Source organism: Gadus morhua, chromosome 16 (genome assembly GCF_902167405.1).
Source record: "Gadus morhua chromosome 16, gadMor3.0, whole genome shotgun sequence".
Lineage (NCBI taxonomy): Eukaryota > Metazoa > Chordata > Actinopteri > Gadiformes > Gadidae > Gadus > Gadus morhua.
Window position 1 is genome coordinate 33,094,765 of NC_044063.1, and position 20,332 is coordinate 33,115,096.

Here is a 20,332-nt window from a genome sequence, read left to right on the forward strand (position 1 = left end):
CAAAAGGTCAAAAGGAGACGGCACCAGCCCCGTTGAAAAAAATAGAATACCACCCAACACACTCGGGAGATTAATGATATTTAAATTATTATGACCATGAAGTCTTTATTTGCATGGGTTTACATTTCGTTCTGTGTAGCATGGAAAAATCGGAGAAACACTCCCATTCAGAATGCATTGGTTTACATTTCGTTCTTTGGAAAACGGTTCTTTAGTAATAATATTTGAGGGAATATTTTGTTGTTGTTGTTTTAGCAGCGAAATGCACCGTGTGCGTGTGTGTGTGTCTGTGCGTGCGTGTGCGTGCTTGTGTGTGTGTACGTGCGTGTGTGTGTATAACACGCTATTTTATGTTGAAATGCGACGTAATCCAGTGTTCACGAAACGTACACTGGCAACGTATGCTTTTGGCGACTGGGTTGGCTCTCAGACATACGTGTTTCTAACAAGATGATATCATTAAAAGTTACATAAAGTAACAGTTTAATAACACAAACGCAGGAAACACGTGAGCTGCTAGTTTAGCGAAAGCAGCGTCCCTAACAACCTGACGTCGTTGAAACATGCGAGCGAGCCGATCAAATCCCAATAACTATAAAACTAAAGATCAGACACAATCACTGACTGAAGATTATGCAAGTAAAAAGTATATTTCTCGCTAGAAATGTTATTAGAAACACGTTTAACGGTGAATCGGTCCTAAAATATTGCATTTCCCATTCAGATAATAAAGAATAATAAAGATCATACACATTCACTGACTAAAGATTATGTAAGGAAAATGTACATTTCTCGCTAGAAATGTCATTAGAAACGCGTTTAATGGTGTATCTGTCCTAAAATATTGCATTTCCCATTCAGATAATAAAGATTAATATAGGCTACGCCGTGTTCCGGAGTCGCGGGGGATTCTGGGAATTGGGGTTGTCAGTTGACAAAAGGGGCTTTTGTTAACTTGTTTTGTTGTTAGGATTAAGTGGGGTTAATGGGTTCGGGATGTTATGTGGTTGTGTGTTGTTCTATTAACATTGTTCGTGTGTTCATTGTTGTCGACACCGTCACTGAGAGTGACGTGACCATCGTTTCGTGCAGCTGTTCCGTGTTGAAGTCTCGTTCAATAAAAAACAACTCTCGTTGTCGAGTGTTCAATAAAAACCAACTCTCGTTGTCGAGCGTGCCCCCCCCCCCCCCCCCTACAAACATGTTCCCCCCCCCCCCAAACAAACGTGTCGCCCCCCCCCCCCCTACAATCGTGTCGTCGTCGTCCCCCTCAACAAACGTGTCGCCCCTGATTACGCAGATTACGCTTAGTCCTATGCGTAAAACACATCGTATTGGCTCTTTGACGCCTTTTATTTGTTGAATCCATATTATTGTTTACTGATTTCTTCCATATATGCTAGAGCACACAAACATACACGAAATGTTGTGGAGAGAGGAATTGGGCAGATGAAACGTCGGTTCATGTCCTCCACGGCGAAATACGCCTCACCCCAGAGAGGGCAAGCACAGTAATCACTGTATGTGCCATTCTACACAACCTCTGCAAGCGGAGGAACATTCCACAGCCTGACGATGATGATGATGATGATGATGGCGATCAACATGACAATGAATTTGGCCGTGTGGAACCGAGTGGACTGGCATTTAGGGATCACTTTGAAAACACATTTTAGGTAAACACCTTGGCACAAATCAGTCAACACTTGTGTAGTTCATAACATTTATTTTCTTTTAAATTGTACGTATTTGTATTGTTTGCTTTCTCTCTCTTGAACGTGCAGGCCACAACGTCATTATCGTGGTCTGCACAAAATTGTCATCATGCGTGTATTCTGATAACTGTACTATGACTACTTAATAGGAATTCATTTCTAGCCTAGGCTATGTCCTTGTTTTTCGGTGATTCAGTGGGCTCGTCTGAACAACCAATCACCGAACTGACTGCTTCTAAACTCGTGCACGAGAATTGACGTAATCCATAGCAACGGCGCGTCACTCTTAGTTCACTCTTTGTGATTTATCCTTAGTAAGAGTAGGTCTCAGCGGCTTTGTGAATAACTTTTAAGAAAAAACTCCTACGTAAAATGTTTTAGCGCGAGTTAGGAGCACTCCTAGCGGTAAGATAAAATGCTTTGTGAATACAGCCCCTGATCTATAGGCATGGTGCCTAGCAAGGAATGTCGCATAGCAGCACCAACGTGAACTTGACACTCGTCGTGGCGTTTAGTTGCCCTATAAAGATTTTTGACATCAGTGAAACCATGAACAGCCCACGTTGGAGATTTGCCATTATTCATTAGCAAACAGGGCCAGCAATACAGTTGATTGATAGTAATGCTACCAGTAAGCCATGAGTACCCACAATACTGACGTTGCCATTACTTTTGGTGACCTCGATTTTTTTCTATGGTCGCTAACTTAACACTGTAACTCAATGAATGGAATGCTTTGTAATTAAACATGAACAATGTCCTCTGTTTCCAATTTTTCCATTGTACACTTTATTCACAAATGTTAGAATCTCGTTATCCTTCAGATGATTTCACCTGCTTTGCGTCTCTTAGACTGAACGGCACTGGGTTTGTTATCGACAGCGTTGCCAGATTGGGCAGATTTACCGCCCAATGATAAATTTTACAGCCTAACGTGGTTAAAAGTAGCCCAATTGGGTGGGAAATCTGCCCAATCTGGCAATACTGCTCACCAGCCAGGGATCCTGCTTATTGGTTCATAGCGCAGCCCAAATAGATTTTTGCGCAAATCAGACGCCTTAAGGTCACACTCACTCAGAGGAGGACTTTCCTCCTCTCTCCCATTGAAACCCATGTTATTCACCGGCCGCCAGTACTTTTGGGGAAATGAATGGGAGTCAACGGAGGCTGAGGGAGGACCTTCTTCCCTGAAGTAATTGTCAATAGGCGATAGGGGGAGCTAATGTCCCTTTACCCAGGGAAACAAACATTATGTATTCAAAGGCATTAAAGTAGTCATATTTAAGGGCATTAATTCATTACAGTAGTCTGGGCAATCTAAATTTTTTTATTCTCAACAATGTTAGGGAGGATCTTCCTCCCTCTCCACAATGGAGAAGCCTCCACTGATATATACATATTAGGGATGGGCACGAGTAGTAAATTCCAAACTCGAGTGATCGAAGGAATTCCTCGAGGATCAATCGAGTACTCATTTAATCGAATCTATTTTTAGAATGCAACGCATCTGCAGCAGGAATAGGCCTGATGATGAACGGCAATATTACCAACCAAACATGTAATGCTTATTCTACATCAAAACAGTCAGTTATCAGAGTATTCATTATTTATTTTTGCAAACATTCAAAACACATTTTCCTTACAAAAATAAAAATGCGTCTCACAATTTAAATCACGTCGAACCAAGGCCTGTAACAGTTTAAAAAAAACAAAAACGAAACAAGTAGCCTAACCATTGCAAATAATTTAAAGCTGCAAATAAAACGGCAGCAAATGGACTATGGAAATCCTCAGCGTTGTGATCTTCTCTAGCCGGGAGCTGCGTCTTGCGGCGGTGAAAATAGCTGACACACTTGGTTGCTGCGGGTCTGCTTTCCCGAACTCACTGTTGTGTTTCAGGAGCATATGTTGCCGCATAGTACTTTCTGGTAGCTCGATTTCGCTTGGCATATTTTACATTTCACCTTATGATCTCCTATTTCTTTAAAGTATTTCAATTCTTCGCTGCGCTTTGCTTTAACCGCCATCTCTTAACTTTTTGAATTCTGGCATGCCTGCACACGGCACGGAACACGCCACACAGAAATTGATACATTTAATTTAGAGCTGTCAAGCGATTAAAATATTTAATCGTGATTAATCGCATTAATGTCATAGTTAACTCTAATTAATCGCGATTAATCGCAAATTATTTTTCTATGCTAAATATCCCTGGATTTTTTTGTCCCATAATTCTTCTCATTTGAATTCTCTTATCAACATGGTGAAGTGCATCGGCTTGCCTTGTGCAAATGATTTTTTATTGATAACAACATTGGCATATACACTGATCAAAACAGGACGATACAAAAAAAGAGCCTATAGTGCAATTAAACGACTGTTTTGAACAAATGTCATTTGAACATAGCAGTCAGCTACTGCTTCTTTGTTTTGAGCCAAAGAAAAAAAAAAATATATATATTTTTTTTTTTTATAAAATAATTGCGTTAATCGCGCGATAAAAAATTTAACGCCGTTAAATTTGGTTTGCGTTAACGCCGTTAATAACGCGTTTAACTGACAGCTCTAATTTAATTTGCTTTGTGCCCACGGCATGCGTTAGTAGCGCAGACAGAAAATTGATACATTTGCTTCAGAAAACTTTGTTTGTGTGTGTATATGCAAACTCGAGTTTGCCTGTCCACCAACCAAGTTCATTTGTAACGAGGAGTACTCGAGTAATCGATTCCTCACGCCCATCCCTAATACATATATATACATACATATACTCACAGCACAGAGGAGGTAGAAAGAGAGTGTGTTCTACTGTAAGTGAATGGTGGCCCTATGCCATAAAATACCACATATTCCAGCTTTACAGATAAGGGCACTGTGGAGCTTTTAGGCTTTGATCAATTTGTTTTGTTTGTTTCCCCACCGCTATATTTGGAGTTCTTAGTAGTCTCTGTAGCTAAAGTCCCACCTAACGACTCCCCCTGCTGGCTGAGAAGAGAACTATCCCCAGTTCTATCTCAGCGACTCCCCCTGCTGGCTGAGAAGAGAGCTATCCCCAGTTCTACCTCAACGTCTCTCCCTGCTGGCCAAGAAGAGGACTGACATCAGTTCTACTGAAGTTTTCCAGCAGTTTCCCTTTAGGATTGCCCCTTGGGGTCCAGAAGGGACTACAGACAGTGGTAGGGTTGTCCACCAAACCATGGGCGGAGTGGGTAGAACACTTCGTTCACCACTTCAATCTTGATGAAGAGAGGCGGTTAGGCAAGGAAGAAGATTTAGAAGACATGAAGAAACAACTCAAAGCAAATGGAGAGGTCCCAGCTGCATAAAAAAGCTAAAGACGCCTGGGAACCCCTGGCCATGATGTCACTGTCGACCCAACCAACGGCACCAGTGTCTCAGGAGACCCCGCTACCTGAATGGCTACAGCCGGGATGCCAACCCACCAAATACCCTGGGTACATGATGGCCGCCCTGCAGCAACAATATCAGCAGCAAAAATACCAGAGGAAGAGGAGGAAGAGAAGGAGAGGCAGAACGCCGCAACAGAATACACAGGGGTGTTTCATTGCTAGCAACAAGGACATTGGATCAAGGATTGCCCCTCTTAGCACTCCGACATGGCCTAACAGAGGTTTTTATCACAGCAACACTAGCCCCAGAATCCCCCTGAGGGTCCGCCCCCACCAGGCGCTTCCATGTACCCCGTACAATCATAGGGATGCCCAGAGGACAAGCAGGCGAGGAAGGAACTAGGGCTTGGACTACCTACAGTGGAGGCGTATGTAGGTGGACACCGATTCATGTTCCTAGCGGACTCAGGAGCATCTGTATCAACAATCGGAAGTCTCGCAGGGAGCCCACCTCCACTATCTCGCCGCTCTTTAAAGAGCATGGGGTTCTCTGGGAAACCCATGGAAAAGCCGTCCACAACCCCACTTGACTTCAATATACTGGAACAGAGAGGATCTCATTCGTTCCTCTATGCCCCATCATGCCCCATCTACCGATTAGGCAATGACCTGATGGGTTCGCTGCAGATAACATTTGCCTGCGACTCAGGGGGCATTACCCTATACAACCACACCAGCCCGGCCCCGCACGGAGCACACATGTTCATGTTAATAGATGACCCAAGACCAGAAACTCAGGAAGATACCACCATCTACTGAGAGGAAGTGACAGGGGCAGCACAGACGACTCCAGCACTGGACAGGACATATGAAGAATGGAAGATGTGATTCCAGGAGATGGGGGAATACAATGAGCTGTTGGACCCATTACACTGCACACTCAACAACACCCACGAGCAGGATCTGCCCTACGACAAACCGTGGTGCGACCAGAAGAATGGGAAACTGGAGGACCTAAGATGTGGAGATATATTCCAGGGACCCGAAGGAGTGGCGGCAGAAGTCGACCTAACACCAGAACAACAATCGTGGTTCAAGCTGGAACCGGAGAGCGGCCCTCATGACTCCCTCTTAGTCCGCACCGACCACCAACCCAAACAACTTGGGCCAATGGTAAAGAGGGCACAGGCGGTCCGTGAATGGTACACCACAGACAACAAATATCTTTCCCAATGCATTCTTCTGCCTCCCCCTAGCAACTGAGTCAAGACCCTTCTTCGCTTTCATGTATAGACACCTACACGAGAATGCCACAAGGGTTCCGATGCACCCCCACCATTTTCAACGCCTGCCTAAAGAAGAACCTGGCAGAACTGGTCCTTCCTTCTGGAACAGTCCGACCTCCTCTTGGCAGCTGAGACAAAAGAAGCTGGTCTACAGGACACCGAGGCCCTACTGCTGACAATAGCAGACAAAGGCTACAAGCTCAAGAAAGCCAAACTACAACTGGTAACTTTCCTAGGGAAAGTAATAGGAGGGAATAGTAGAGAGATCAGCGAAATACACAAAAGCGCGATCAGAAATTACGCAAAGCCAAATACGGTCTTGCATCCCTGACTACACAGCTGAGACAACCAAACTGCGACAGCTTATCACCAAAGCAGGACACAGAAACCTGAAAGCCCCGTTGGAATGGACCCCTGAGGCGGAAGAGGCATTCACCGGGCTAAAACAAAGCAGTCTGGCCACCCCAGACTACAAGGAACCCTTTCACTTAGATGTGTCAGTAAGAGACTGTGGGCCCTATCTTGCATCCATTGTACTTTTAAATCAATGCATCTGCAAACACCGTACAGCAAACGCATATTTTCTCGACACAGACATCGTGTATGCCTACATGCCCATAACTTTTAGGATTGATGAGTAGGCCTATTTGATCGTGAAAAACATTGTTTTACCGCGAGTGAGTGTTAAAAAGAATGAATGAATGCGGGCGCGCGTGTGTGCTCTGTGTAAACACACGCAAGCTAAACACTCTCATCATCATCCCATCTTCGTCCGCTTATCCGGGGTCGGGTCGCAGGGGGAGCAGCTCAAGCAGGGGGCCCCAGACTTCCCTTTCCCGGGCCACATTGACCAGCTCTGACGGGGGGATCCCGAGGCGTTCCCAGGCCAGTGTTGAGATATAATCTCTCCACCTAGTCCTGGGTCTTCCCCGAGGTCTCCTCCCCACTGGACGTACCTGAAACACCTCCCAAGGAAGGCGCCCAGTGGGCATCGTTACCAGATGCCCGAACCACCTCAGCTGACTCCTTTCTAAGTAAATGAGCAGCGGCTCTAATCCGAGTTCCTCACGGATGGCTGAGCTTCTCACCCTATCCCTAAGGGAGACGCCAGCCACCCTTCTGAGAAAACTCATCTCGGCCGCTTGTACCCGCGATCTCGTCCTTTCGGTCATCACCCAACCCTCATGACCATAGGTGAGGATAGGAACGAAGATCGACCGGTAGATCGAGAGCTCTGCCTTGCGGCTCAGCTCTCTTTTCGTAACAACGGTGCGGTAAAGCGAACGCAATACCGCCCCCGCTGCTCCGATTCTCCGGCCAATCTCACGCTCCATAGTTCCCTCACTCGCGAACAAGACCCCGAGGTACTTGAACTCCTTCACTTGGGCAAAGTAAACACGTAACGCATAATACAATCAATGGCAATGTCTATTACCTCGGGGACACATGCATATTAGGATAGCATACAATACTCACTACAATAAGAAACAATGTTTATAATGTATTGCGTATATCATTAAATAGAACCACAGTTACCGCATATCATATGTTTCTTTGCCGAAATTTATTTGAGGACTCAGTATTTCTGAAGTTGTGGAAGAAAACCCCTTATTCCATGTGTGAATTAGGCCATATTATTTGGCAATAAACTAAGCCATTCGAAGTTTGAAATTTATGTGCATCTGTCTCATCGGAAACTGCAGACGCGCTGTCAAAATATCAACTCGTCCGATTCAAATGCGCTCATGGCTCTTAAAGGGGATGGGAGCTGGCACTCTCATTGGTTTGTTGCACGTTACGCCCAAACCACACCTACGGGTAATTAGGCTGCTTCAGACCAACCCTTTTGACACTTGCGCCGCGGCGCAAGCGTCATTTATCCGCCTGTAAAATAGCGATAGCGCCGTAGAACCGCCCACAAAGCTACTTGCGCTTTGCGCTTCCCACTTGCGTTTCAGACCGTTAAAATAGGGCCCTGTGTGTTCAACAGAGTCCTGTGGCAGAAATACCAAGGAGAGCGAAAAGTCCTGGCCTACCACAGCTCTGCTCTGGAACCACCAGAAAAAAGGACTCCCTGAGTGTAGAAAAGCTATATGCGCTATCGCCAAAAGCCTGGACAAGGCAAGGCAAATTTCATGCCAATGGCAACCCAAAGTTCTTTACACAAATACAATGAAGTGTTTTCCATAATAAAAGGAAGACAAGACAAAATATAAAAATTAAAATGGATAAAATCAGATAAAAAACATAAATAAAGTGAATAAAGGGTTATGCATAAGGGAGAGCATATAAAACAGAAAATTAGTCTAAGAAAAGGCAACAGAAAATAGATGGGTCTTGATACTGGTTTTAAAACTGACAATAGAGGGTGCCGTTCTGATTGAAATTGGCAGCTGGTTCCACAGCTGAGTAGCATAAAAACTAAAGGCAGCTTCCCCGCTTTTGGTTCTCACAGTTGGTTTTGTTAAAAACAGTTGGTCTTGAGATCTAAGAGGTCTAGTGGGGGTGTGGTATTGGAGGAGGTCTACGAGATAAGTGGGCCCCATTCCAGTTAGTGATTTAAAAACAAGCAACAATACTTTAAAATCTATTCTTTGACTGACAGGGAGCCAGTGTAAAGTTTTTAGTAGGGGTGTAATGTGGTCTGACCTCTTAGCTTTCATAAGGACCCTAGCAGCTGCATTCTGGATCAGCTGGAGCTGCCTGATATTTTTTTTGGGTAGGCCTGTGAGGAGACCGTTACAGTAGTCAAGCTTGCTAGAAATAAAGGCATGAATGAGCTTCTCCAGATCTGATTTTGTCATGAGATTTCTTAATTTTGAAATGTTTTTTAAATGATAGAAAGCTGATTTAGAAACTGACTTGATATGGCTGTTAAAAGTGAGGTCACTGTCAATTTGGACTCCAAGGTTTTTTACAGTGGTCTTAACCTGTAGTCCTTTGTTTGAAAGTAGTGACGTTAGTTCAAGCCGGCCTACAAGACGGCCTACATAGTAATGCACACCCGGTGGTTGTCCATACTCTCCATGGGGTGAAAGCGTACCTTGATAGTTCAGACTACACAATCACCACAACCACCAGGAACGCGAAACTGACAGACACCATGCCCGGCCCCAAAGATGGAGAACCCCACGTCTGGACCCAAATGAAGAGATAGTCATAGAAATGCAAGAAGCAGCAGGACCCTACGAGAAATAGGTATGGCGAGGAAAAGGGGCCAGGGAAAGCCTGGATGGAATATACTACTCCTCCACTGGGAAGCAGGTTGTCCCCTCCAAGGCCCTTCTGTTCCTCCTGAGAAAAGAACATGGATTGGCACACGAAGGAAAGGCCAAGACCCGGGAAAGTATCGAAAGATACTGGTGGCATCCAGACCTCAAAGCGGTGTGCGACCAGTATGTCCAGGACTATCAGACGTGCCAAGCCTGTAACCAAAGACGGGGGTTCAAGATAACCCAAGGACAGTTCCCCGTACCCCAGCTCCCATTTCAAGAAATCTGCATAGATTTCACAGATATGAGACAAGAGAACAGGGTAGACGGAAAACACTTTATGCTAGTAGCCTTCGACAGGTTCTCTAGATGGGTAGAAGCTACCCCAGCTAAAAGGGGAGATGGGGCCACAGTGATTAAATGGTTAGTACAGGAATTGATTCCCCGATGCAGGGCTCCAGAGTGCGCCTAATTTGGGCGCACATGCGCCTAGAATTCGGGGTAGTGCGACCAAATATTTTATTTGGGCGCACCGATGCGACTGAAAATGTATCTGGTATAATTATTATTATTTATTTTTTTAGAGCAGTCTATTCATAATATTGTAATAACCACGGAAGAGGCAGTGAATGAAGTATTGATTAGACAGCGATTTATTAGACACCTAATAAACCGTTGGAACACGCAAGACCGGTAACAATAGAAACGCCGGGAAACAAACCCACGAAGCCCAAACCAGGGCAGCGAGGTATGTTGAGCTGAAAGCCTGGGTTAGCTGTACCATGAAAGTCGATCTCTTTAAGCGTCGCTGTATCAACATGGTGACTTACGCTCGCAACCAAACCTGGTCGGGAGCAGCCAGTGGCGGAGCCACGTGGTGGCCAGGGGTGGCCGTGGCCACCATTGGTCAAACTTCGGCCACCCCGCTGGCCACCCCTACTACCGGGCCAAAAAAAAAAAATATATATATATCGAAACGCTATTTTCGCATAGCTGTCGTTCCCTTAAGGACGCATTTTACTGCGACACAAAACGGGAGCTTCCAATGCGAGTAGAGTTTACTTCTTTGTGATTGAATTGAATAATCTTTGGTAAGATGGATATAAGAAGAGAGACCCGCAGTGAATTCAACCCGGTCCATTTGACATCGGGTAGGTGCATGACAGGTACCGTAAAACGTAAATAGCCCGGGCTATTATTCGTTTTCTATCACTGAACTTTCGAACAAAACTCTTGCTCAGCAACGATGGGAAATAGCCTATCAAATGCATTATTTAAACCAGTATGAATATTACCGTAGGCCTACATGTTTACCAGGCAATTGAATAACGCCTGCCCTGCACACACACACAGGCACGCACGCACACGCAGTGCATGCCTGTGTGGTAATCGGGAGAGTAGAGTAACTGAGCGCCCCCTCCCGAAGTGGTACAGCCCAGGTCGGCCTGGAACTGCGATTGGTCAGAAAGACGTAACAGCTAATGACAACATTGAACTCTCATGCAGGCTCGAACAGAGTGACACACAAACACACACACACACACATAGTTGTTCACCCACTCCGTATCCAGCTTGTTCCACGCTTAAAGCACCTGCAGGCTACTATGCGGCGAGCTGGGGCTCTCATGTTCTCCCCTGCGGTGTATTCCTTGTCCGCATCCCCTGCCATCCAGTTGTCATACGATTCATGCAGACAGGTTTTGAACGGCTGATTCCATGGATGTACTTTGCGTGTGCCGTGTTTTCCCGGCGATGTGGCGAAGCTGTATATGGTTATGCTGTTGAGAGCTTAAATAAATGCACTATATAAATTGACTTTGAACAATTATTGAAGTTTAACATTTTCTTTAGCAAATTAGACAACTGACACATGCAATATTGCCAGTGAAAATCGCAACAAAAAAAATTAGACACTAAAATAATGGACTTATTTTCTCTAGATGTACCATCTAGATGGGTATGTTTAAGTTAACTGCATCAATTTAGTAAAATGGGATTGGGGACTGGGACTACTAGAATAGTTAGAATAAACTAGTAGTTTTTTCCGCTGCCTGGTAACCATGTCAGTGGTATGAAAAGGCCTAATACTATCAGGTAAAGCCAACTTTAGATGCTTAATGAGAACAATCATGTTTCTGATTTATGTGGCCACCACTATGTGAATTTTGGTCCCAGTCTGGCCACCCCTATAAAATTATTCTGGCTCCGCCACTGGGAGCAGCTTTTCAGCGAGTCTACCCGGAGATCGGCTACTTATATCGGCGTGCGCAGCTTCCTAGCCCCTCCTCCGATAATGGCGTCACCATTTGTGGGTGTTCCCATGGACCTCGACGCACTTATCGTACAGGCGTCTCTCCGGAGACAGAGGGTTTTTCGGGACAGAACCGATCCCTTGGCATTGTCTGACGATATTCTTTATGAGAGATACAGATTCTGCATTTATTTAAGGCATTTATTTAATGGTCAAGATATTATTAATCAACGGCGTAAATATTGACGTGCAACCGGTGCAGCTGCCCGGCAGGCACGGTCCAAACCCCCCCCCACCCCCCCCCCTCAACAACTCAAAACTTGGGTGCACCATAAATACGTGCTGGTGCACCCAAATTAAAAATGTAGGCGCACCAGTGCACCCAAGGAAAAAGTTAGTCTGGAGCCCTGCGATGGGGATACCCCAAGCTAATCTGCTCAGACAATGGTAGCCACTTCTCCAATGCCCACCTCCAGGAGGTGGAAACATACCTAGGGCTAAAACACCAGTTCAGCTCAGTATATGACCCCCAATCAGAAGGCCTGGTAGAGCGAGCTAACCAGACGATTAACGAAGAGCTGACCAAGATACTTAGAAGCGACCGACAGAAGAAACTCAGGGACAGCGCAGAGGAGGTGGAAACCCGAACCTTAGGTCACATTCAGGTGAACCAGTTGACAGGGAAAGTTAGGGAAAGGACAGTAGGGAAAAAGATGACGTGGGTGACGGCTCTGCCACTAGCATTAATGGCCATACGGTCCTCCCCCTCTAGCACCATCCTTCTCAGCCCCCATGAACTAGTTACAGGGCGTCCCATGCAGGGACCACACAGCCCACCGTCGGAAGGGCCCCATCAGACAGGTTTGATGTAATGCAAGAGTACCTACAGGCGCTAACCCAGGCTTCTTTAAGGTTCTTCTACCAGATCACTGACCAAGGGAGGTCCGAGGCAGAGACCCTTCTCCACCAGTGGTGACACCTGGCGGGAGGATCTGGGTGAAAAAACACAGCCGAAAGAACCACAGGATCGGTGGGAGGGGCCATACAAGGTACTTTTAGCGACACCCTTTTCTGTTTGCCTATGTCAAAACATGGCAACTTTTGCATTCCTGCTGTAACCACTAAGAGAGTAAACAAAGGGAAACTTAGACACACTGCTAACCTCACAAATCTCATACATATTTCCTCCAAACCAAAAAACAACCTTAAAGCCTATCAACAACACCATCAGGATGGGTCTACTTAATGTTAGGTCTCTTAATAACAAATCGTTTTTAGTTAATGATTTTATTACCACCTCTAAACTGGATTTTATGTTTTTAACTGAAACATGGCTGGAACAAAATAACAGTGCAACCGTTCTGATAGAGACAGCTCCTCCCAACTATAACTTTTTTGATGCATGTAGATCTGGAAAAAGAGGTGGAGGGGTTGCTGTTACATTTAAAAATGTTTTTCAGGGGAAACAGATGTTATTTGGTGATTTTCCATCATTCGAATACCTTTGTGCTGTATTGAAATGCTCCCCCAGAGTTCTCCTATTAATTATTTACAGGCCACCCACATACTCTGCAAATTTTTTCGATGAATTCACAGAATTATTGTCTAGCATCTCCACAGACTTTGACTGTCTAGTTATAACTGGTGACTTAATGACAAGTGTGCAAAAAAACTTTTTACCATTTTGGACACATTTGAACTGTCCCAACATGTGAAAGAGACTACTCATTGTAAGGGCCACACTCTAGACCTGGTTATCACAAAGGGCCTCAATGTTTCTGATCTCTCTGTGACTGATCCTTCCTTGTCTGACCATTTTTGTGTTTTCTTTAATATATCTTTTATTCCCGACATACAGGCAAAATCAAATACTGTCAAAAAACGGTATATCAATGAAGAATCTTATGTACTTTTTAGAAAGGCCATCTCCTTACTACCACCTCTCAACCCATGTTCTGCTGATGATCTTGGAGAAAACTTTAATTTGAAAATTTTGAAAGTCATGGATGTCATTGCACCTTATAAGGTTAAAACGATTTCTGGAAAGCAAAAGGCACCCTGGAGAAAAGCTGCTTCTGTAACAGCAGAGAAAAAAGAATGCAGGAAGGTTGAACGCATCTGGCGTAAAACAAAACTTCATATTCACCATGATATCTACAAAGAGAGCCTCCGTGCCTACAATTCAGACTTAAAAAGTGCTAGAGAAACATTTTTCTCCAATATCATCCAATAATAATAATGCAAAAACCCTATTTGCAACTGTTGACAGACTGACCAACCCCCCAACACAAATTCCACCTGATCTCCATTCCACGCAGAAATGCAATGAGTTTGTAGCTTTTTATACTGATAAAATTGAAGGCATCAGACGCGCCATCAATATCTCCACTTCAAACAAAAATGTTGGACTACCACCCTGTTCAGGCAAAAGTAACGTGGCAGGGATGGCATGCTTTAATGTTATTGAATCTAAAACTCTTGTGGAAACTGTTACACAACTAAAGCCATCCACCTGTTGCCTTGATTCTTTACCTACTAGGGATGGGCGTGAGGAATCGATTACTCGAGTACTCCTCGTTACAAATGAACTGGGTTGGTGGACAGGCAAACTCAAGTTTGCATATACACACACAAACAAAGTTTTCTGAAGCAAATGTATCAATTTTCTGTCGGCAGCACTAACGCATGACGTGGGCACAAAGAAAATTAAATGCATCCATTTCCATGGCGCGTTCCGTGCCGTGTGCAGGCACGCCAGAATTCAAAAAGTTAAGAGATGGCAGTTAAAGCAAACCGCAGCGAAGAATTGAAATACTTTAAAGAAATAGGAGATCATAAGGTGAAATGTAAAATATGCCAAGCGAAATCGAGCTACCCGAAAGTACTATGCGGCAACATATGCTCCTGAAACACAACGGTGAGTTCGGGAAAGCAGACCCGCAGCAACGGTGAAAGTGAAAGTGTGTCGGCTATTTTCACCGCCGCAAGACGCAGCTGTAATCCCGGGCGTGTAGAGAAGATCACAACGCTGAGTATTTCCATAGTCCATTTGCTGCCGTTTTATTTGCAGCTTTAAGCATTTATTTGCAATGGTTAGGCTACTTGTTTCGTTTTTTTTAAAACTGTTACAGGCCTTGGTTCGACGTGATTTAAATTGTGAGACGCATATTTCTTTTTGTAAGGAAAATGTGTTTTGAACGTTTGCAAAAATAAATAATGAATACTCTGATAACTCTGACTGTTTTGATGGAGAATAAGCATTACATGTTTGGTTGGTAATAGGACATGGAGGAGAAAGGGATTGTTGGCGGCGAATGTCTCCCGCTTGAGCCCCGCTGAGGGACCACCGCCGGAGGCGGAGGTGCATAAGCGCTGCCCGGCAAAGATCCCTTTCTCCTCCTTATCGTGGTTCATGTTCTTGAGGGAGTCAAAGCCAAAGTTCCTTCCCCCCAATTCATTCTCAACCTTGGCTGAGATAACCCCCAATACGAGTCTCGTTGTAGAAATACCAGAGACGAGAGTCCGACGTGTTATGCGCCATCACACCAACAGCAGAACGGTTATCCAAATATCAAGGAAGTGTAGGCCTACAACACTTGCGTTACAGTCCTGGAGCTCTATATCTAAATAATATCATATAATACATAGATATCTATATCATATAACATATTGTGTGCGCCTCCAGACGATATTATGAATCACAAACGACTTTGTCGGGTTCTGCAACGTCTCTGGTTCTTCCACTTTCACATCAACCTGAAGTCGACTGAACCGCGCGCTGCCGGCTGCCCGCTGCCGGGCGATGGTGCCTCGCGGCAACCGGCGGCATGTCGCAGTTCATGTACTTCAGCGAGTCAAACCAAAGTTCCTTTCCCCCAATTCCTTCTCAACCATGGCTCAGATAACCCCCACGAAAGTCTCGTTGTGGAAATACAAGACACGTCAAAGAAACGACAAGAAACACTTGCGTTACAGTGTGTGTATTCACACACACACATGTGGTGCTCGCACGGTCGAGTCTCATTGGGGGGCCAACGTCTCTGGGCGGGCCAGGCAGAGTAAGGGGAGGAGCTGAGATTCCTGATGACGTCATGAATACAGACATTCCAAATCAGCGCGCTTGAGCCTCCGTTTTTTCAAAGGCGAGCAGAACAGCTAGTGCTAGTTTTACACCAAACGCAAGTTTTAGCCACTGGGGGACCATAGGCAGGCTAGGGGAACTCATATTTATGTTAGAAAACCTCACAAAGTGAGATTTTCATGTCATGGGACCTTTAACGAGTACTCGATTGTTCCTCGAGGAATTCCTTCGATCACTCGAGTTTGGAATTTACTACTCGTGCCCATCCCTATTACCTACCAACCTCTTAAAGAATGTTTTTGACTGCCTAGCAATAGCCATATTGCAGATAGTTAACAACTCTCTCCAGTCAGGCAACTTCCCAAAAGCCCTGAAAACTGCAGTTATTAAACCCCTTTTAAAAAAGAGGAGCCTAGATACCTCTATTATTAACAACTACAGACCAATATCAAATCTGCCCTTCATAAGTAAAATCATTGAGAAAGTTGTCCTCCAGCAACTTAATCACTTCCTGGCATCAACTGGTTGTTATGACACCTTCCAATCAGGATTTCGACCCCTGCACAGCACTGAGACCGCCCTCATTAAAGTTGTGAACGACATCCGTCTTAACACAGACTCTGGCAAAACCTCAATACTAATGCTACTAGACCTCAGTGCTGCATTCGACACTGTAGACCATACAATACTTTTGGACAGGTTAGAAAACTGGGTGGGGCTTTCAGGCACAGTCTTAAATTGGTTCAGATCCTACCTACAAAATAGGAACTACTTTGTTTCCATCGGCGACTTTGTATCAGAATCATCCAACATGATGTGTGGAGTCCCACAAGGTTCGATCTTAGGACCCTCTTTATTCAACATCTACATGCTCCCACTAGGGCAAATCATGCATAATAACAATATTGACCATCATTGCTATGCTGATGACACGCAAATCTATGTATCGCTATCACCAAATGACTATCGGCCCATAGATCTGCTGTGCCAGTGCATTGAGCAAGTGAAAGACTGGATGTGCCGAAATTTCCTTCAGCTAAATGAGGATAAAACAGAGATAATTGTATTTGGTGCTAAAACGGAAAGGCTTAAAGTAACCCAACACCTTCACTCTCTGTCCCTGAAAACCTCAATCAAAGCCAGAAATCTAGGGGTTATCATGGATTCTGATTTACATTTCGAAAGTCACATCAAATCAGTTACAAAATCTGCATATTATCACCTTAAAAATGTAGCAAGACTTAGAGGGCTCATGTCCACCGAAGACTTACAAAAACTTGTACATGCCTTTATCACTAGTAAGCTTGATTACTGCAATGGTCTCCTTACAGGTCTCCCAAAACAAACTCTAAGGAAGCTTCAGCTTGTTCAGAATGCTGCTGCTAGTGTTTTAACAAAGACCAAAAAATTTGAACATATTACACCGATTCTTAAATCGTTACATTGGCTTCCTGTAGGCCAGATAATTGATTTTTAAAATCATGTTGCTAACCTATAAATCCCTACATGGTTTAGGCCCAAAATATTTAACTGATATGCTTCCACTACATAAGCCTTCTAGAACACTAAGATCTTCTGAGACCAATCTGTTAATTATCCCCAGAGTAAACACGAAACATGGGAAAGCAGGATTTAGTTACTATGCAACAAATAGCTGGAATAAACTCCCTGAGGATTTAAGACTTGCCCCAACTCTGAGCACCTTTAAAACAAGATTGAAGACTTTTATGTTTGCTTTAGCTTTCTGCTAAATCTTAAATACTTTACCTTTATTTTACTAAAATGCCTTTTTAAGTTTCCCTTTATTTTCTATTTTTACCAGAAAAATACATGATCTGATACCAGAGAGAAAGGTTGTATAAGGGTGAATAAGGCCTTTGGTCTGGGCTAGAGTCCTAGAAGCTGGGTTAGAGTCCTAGAATATTGTCCTTTAGGTCGGGTTGTAGTCTGTAGACTTAAATACATTGCACTTTCAATTTTACTTACTAAAAAGCCTTTTTAACTTTCAATTTAATTTTCTCTTAAATATATTGCACTTTACTTACTAAAAAGCCTTTTTAACTTTCAATTTAATTTTCTATTTTTACCAGAAAGATACATGATCTGATACCAGAGAGAAAGGATAAGGGTTACTAGAATCCGGGTTGGAGTCCCAGAGAAAGTACCAAGTTCCTTTTAGGTCGGGTTGGAGTCCCGACGCGGATACCAGAGAGACTGTTGATCTGATCTTAAATACATTGCACTTACTATTTTACTCATTTCTTTGCATATGTTTTCTTTTACTTATCTATTATTTTATTTTATTGTATAACAATGTTTATATGTGAAGCACTTTGAGTCTGCCTTGTGTATGAAATGTGCTATATAAATAAAGTTGCCTTGCCTTGCCTTGCCTTTCTTTAGTTGCCACCAACAACAATTAGTTGCCAGCTCCAGGATGACATATCAGAATAGGCTAGCCTTGGATATGTTATTCGCAGAAGGAGGAGGGGTGTGTGGGATGACAACATGTTGTACTTTTATCCCCAATAACAAAACTCTGCATGGGTCGGTGGCCAGGGCGCTGGCAGGATTACAATCCCTCAGGTTAGAATTGGCAGAGAACTCCGGCATTAATGACCCTTTCACTGGATGGTTGGAGAACCTGTTTGGTAGGTGGAAGGGCTTGATCCAGTCAGTACTCGTCGCGGGGATAGTGGTAGTGACCGTGTTAGTTGTGGTTGGTAGCTGTTGTATTCCCTGCGTACGAGGGCTACTGAATCGGCTGATCACCACAGCAGTGGGAGCTCCAGAAGCGCCAGGTTCCATCCAAGCTTACATGGGGATCAGATATACCTACTACTTTTGGATCAATTTCTAAAATCCGATTTATTTTAATTAAATATCTGAACACGGACGAGATATCACCTGAGAGCCCCGAACTGATCCAGCTGCAGTATATAGGATAGTCATCACCTATAGTTACACCTGTATCTAAGAGAATCAATATTCCTGGTTTACTTGAATGCCGAATTATTAAACAACCAATGCCGGTTATGTTTGTTATTGTATAGTATTGTTTGGTTGCAAGTGTAACATGTTGTTGTTGTATCACTGAACTGATAATGGGACTGTTGAATTTCTTTGAGCCAGTTGGTTACGTTCCTTACGTATGTTCATAACTTTTGGTCAGCCGAGTTCACGATTGGACGTACGGAGGAGGCCAAAGTGAATGCCGTTCCATAAATAGGAGAACGCGATGTGGTTTTGCCTCCATAAGGAGTTTTCCATCTACTAATCGGTTGGTGGGGTTGATGATTTTTTCTATTTTTGACTTTATATTTTCGGTTTGTTAAGCGGTGCTTATTGCTTAAATAATGGTCATCTGAGATGACCAAGGAGGGAAATGTGACGCAAATGAGTGGGTGGTGATATACAGGCCACGAGAAAAACTGCAGACCTCCAACGGAGGATATTGAAAGGAGCCATAACTGTGATTGGGAGCGTCAGAAATCAAGCCTTATCAAAGAGACATCCTATTGGTGGGGAGATGGAGACTTTGGTTCATTGTTTAACTGACCCGGCCCTTTCTTTGCTCTCCTAGCCCAGTTATATACCTGTATTTGTGAAAACTTTTCAGTGATGAAATTAATATTTGGAGAAGGCAAAATGTTTTACCTTTGACCTAAAAATCCATTGACGCGATTCTGCCCGACTGGGAGCATTGCCAGAAGCGTTTTTGCTGCAAACAAAACAACGTTGCCCAGATGTAGGATGGCCACACCAGGTGTTTACACCAAGCCCTGCCTCCCTGCCAGGCATGGCTGCAGGTGTGTGCCGGATCCCTCGGTGTCGGTGTATGATGTTCTATAGGCGATATGCTGAGTTGGTGGGAAGTGCTGCTCTAAAGTGCTGGAATTTAACTATGTTATGTACATTTCCAAACGGCATGAACTGTTTTACGTGTTGGGAATACGGACATTTCAAGAGATCATGCCCGAATACGGAGTGGGGAGGACAGCCTTCTGGGGCCACGAACACGGCAAGTGAGGCAGTGGCAGATCAGACGTTTGAGGCACAGCCAATGCAAGTTGAGCCAGTACCGCAGCAACACCACCGGCACCTGTGGTTGACTCCCGGACAGTCGGTACTGCACCAACACCACCGGGACCTGTGGTCGACTCCCGGACAGCCGGTACCACACCCACAGACCGGGGTGAAACTGACGGAGAAAGAGTTGGCTCTGGCACCTTAGCAGCCAACGACTCGCGCGGCCTTGCTGGAGGTAGACGCTATGGAAGGCGCGCAGGAGACGGCGGGCCTACCGCAGCCGCAACCGTCCAGCACACCAGGGCAGAGTGGTGGCAAATGAAGGGCAAAGAGAGGTATGAGCCAGGCGGGGGCGAAATCTGTGCGCAAAGAGCACTCCTTGGAGAGAACCAATTTTGAGATAGATGTAAA

The 20,332-nt window shown here is 44.5% G+C and overlaps 1 protein-coding gene across 1 annotated transcript in view; it reads right to left on the reverse strand.

Annotated features, from left to right (window-relative positions):
- fer1l6 (fer-1 like family member 6) overlaps positions 1 to 20,332 on the reverse strand; it is a 147,591-nt gene that overhangs the window by 50,380 nt on the left and 76,879 nt on the right. The window lies entirely within an intron of this gene.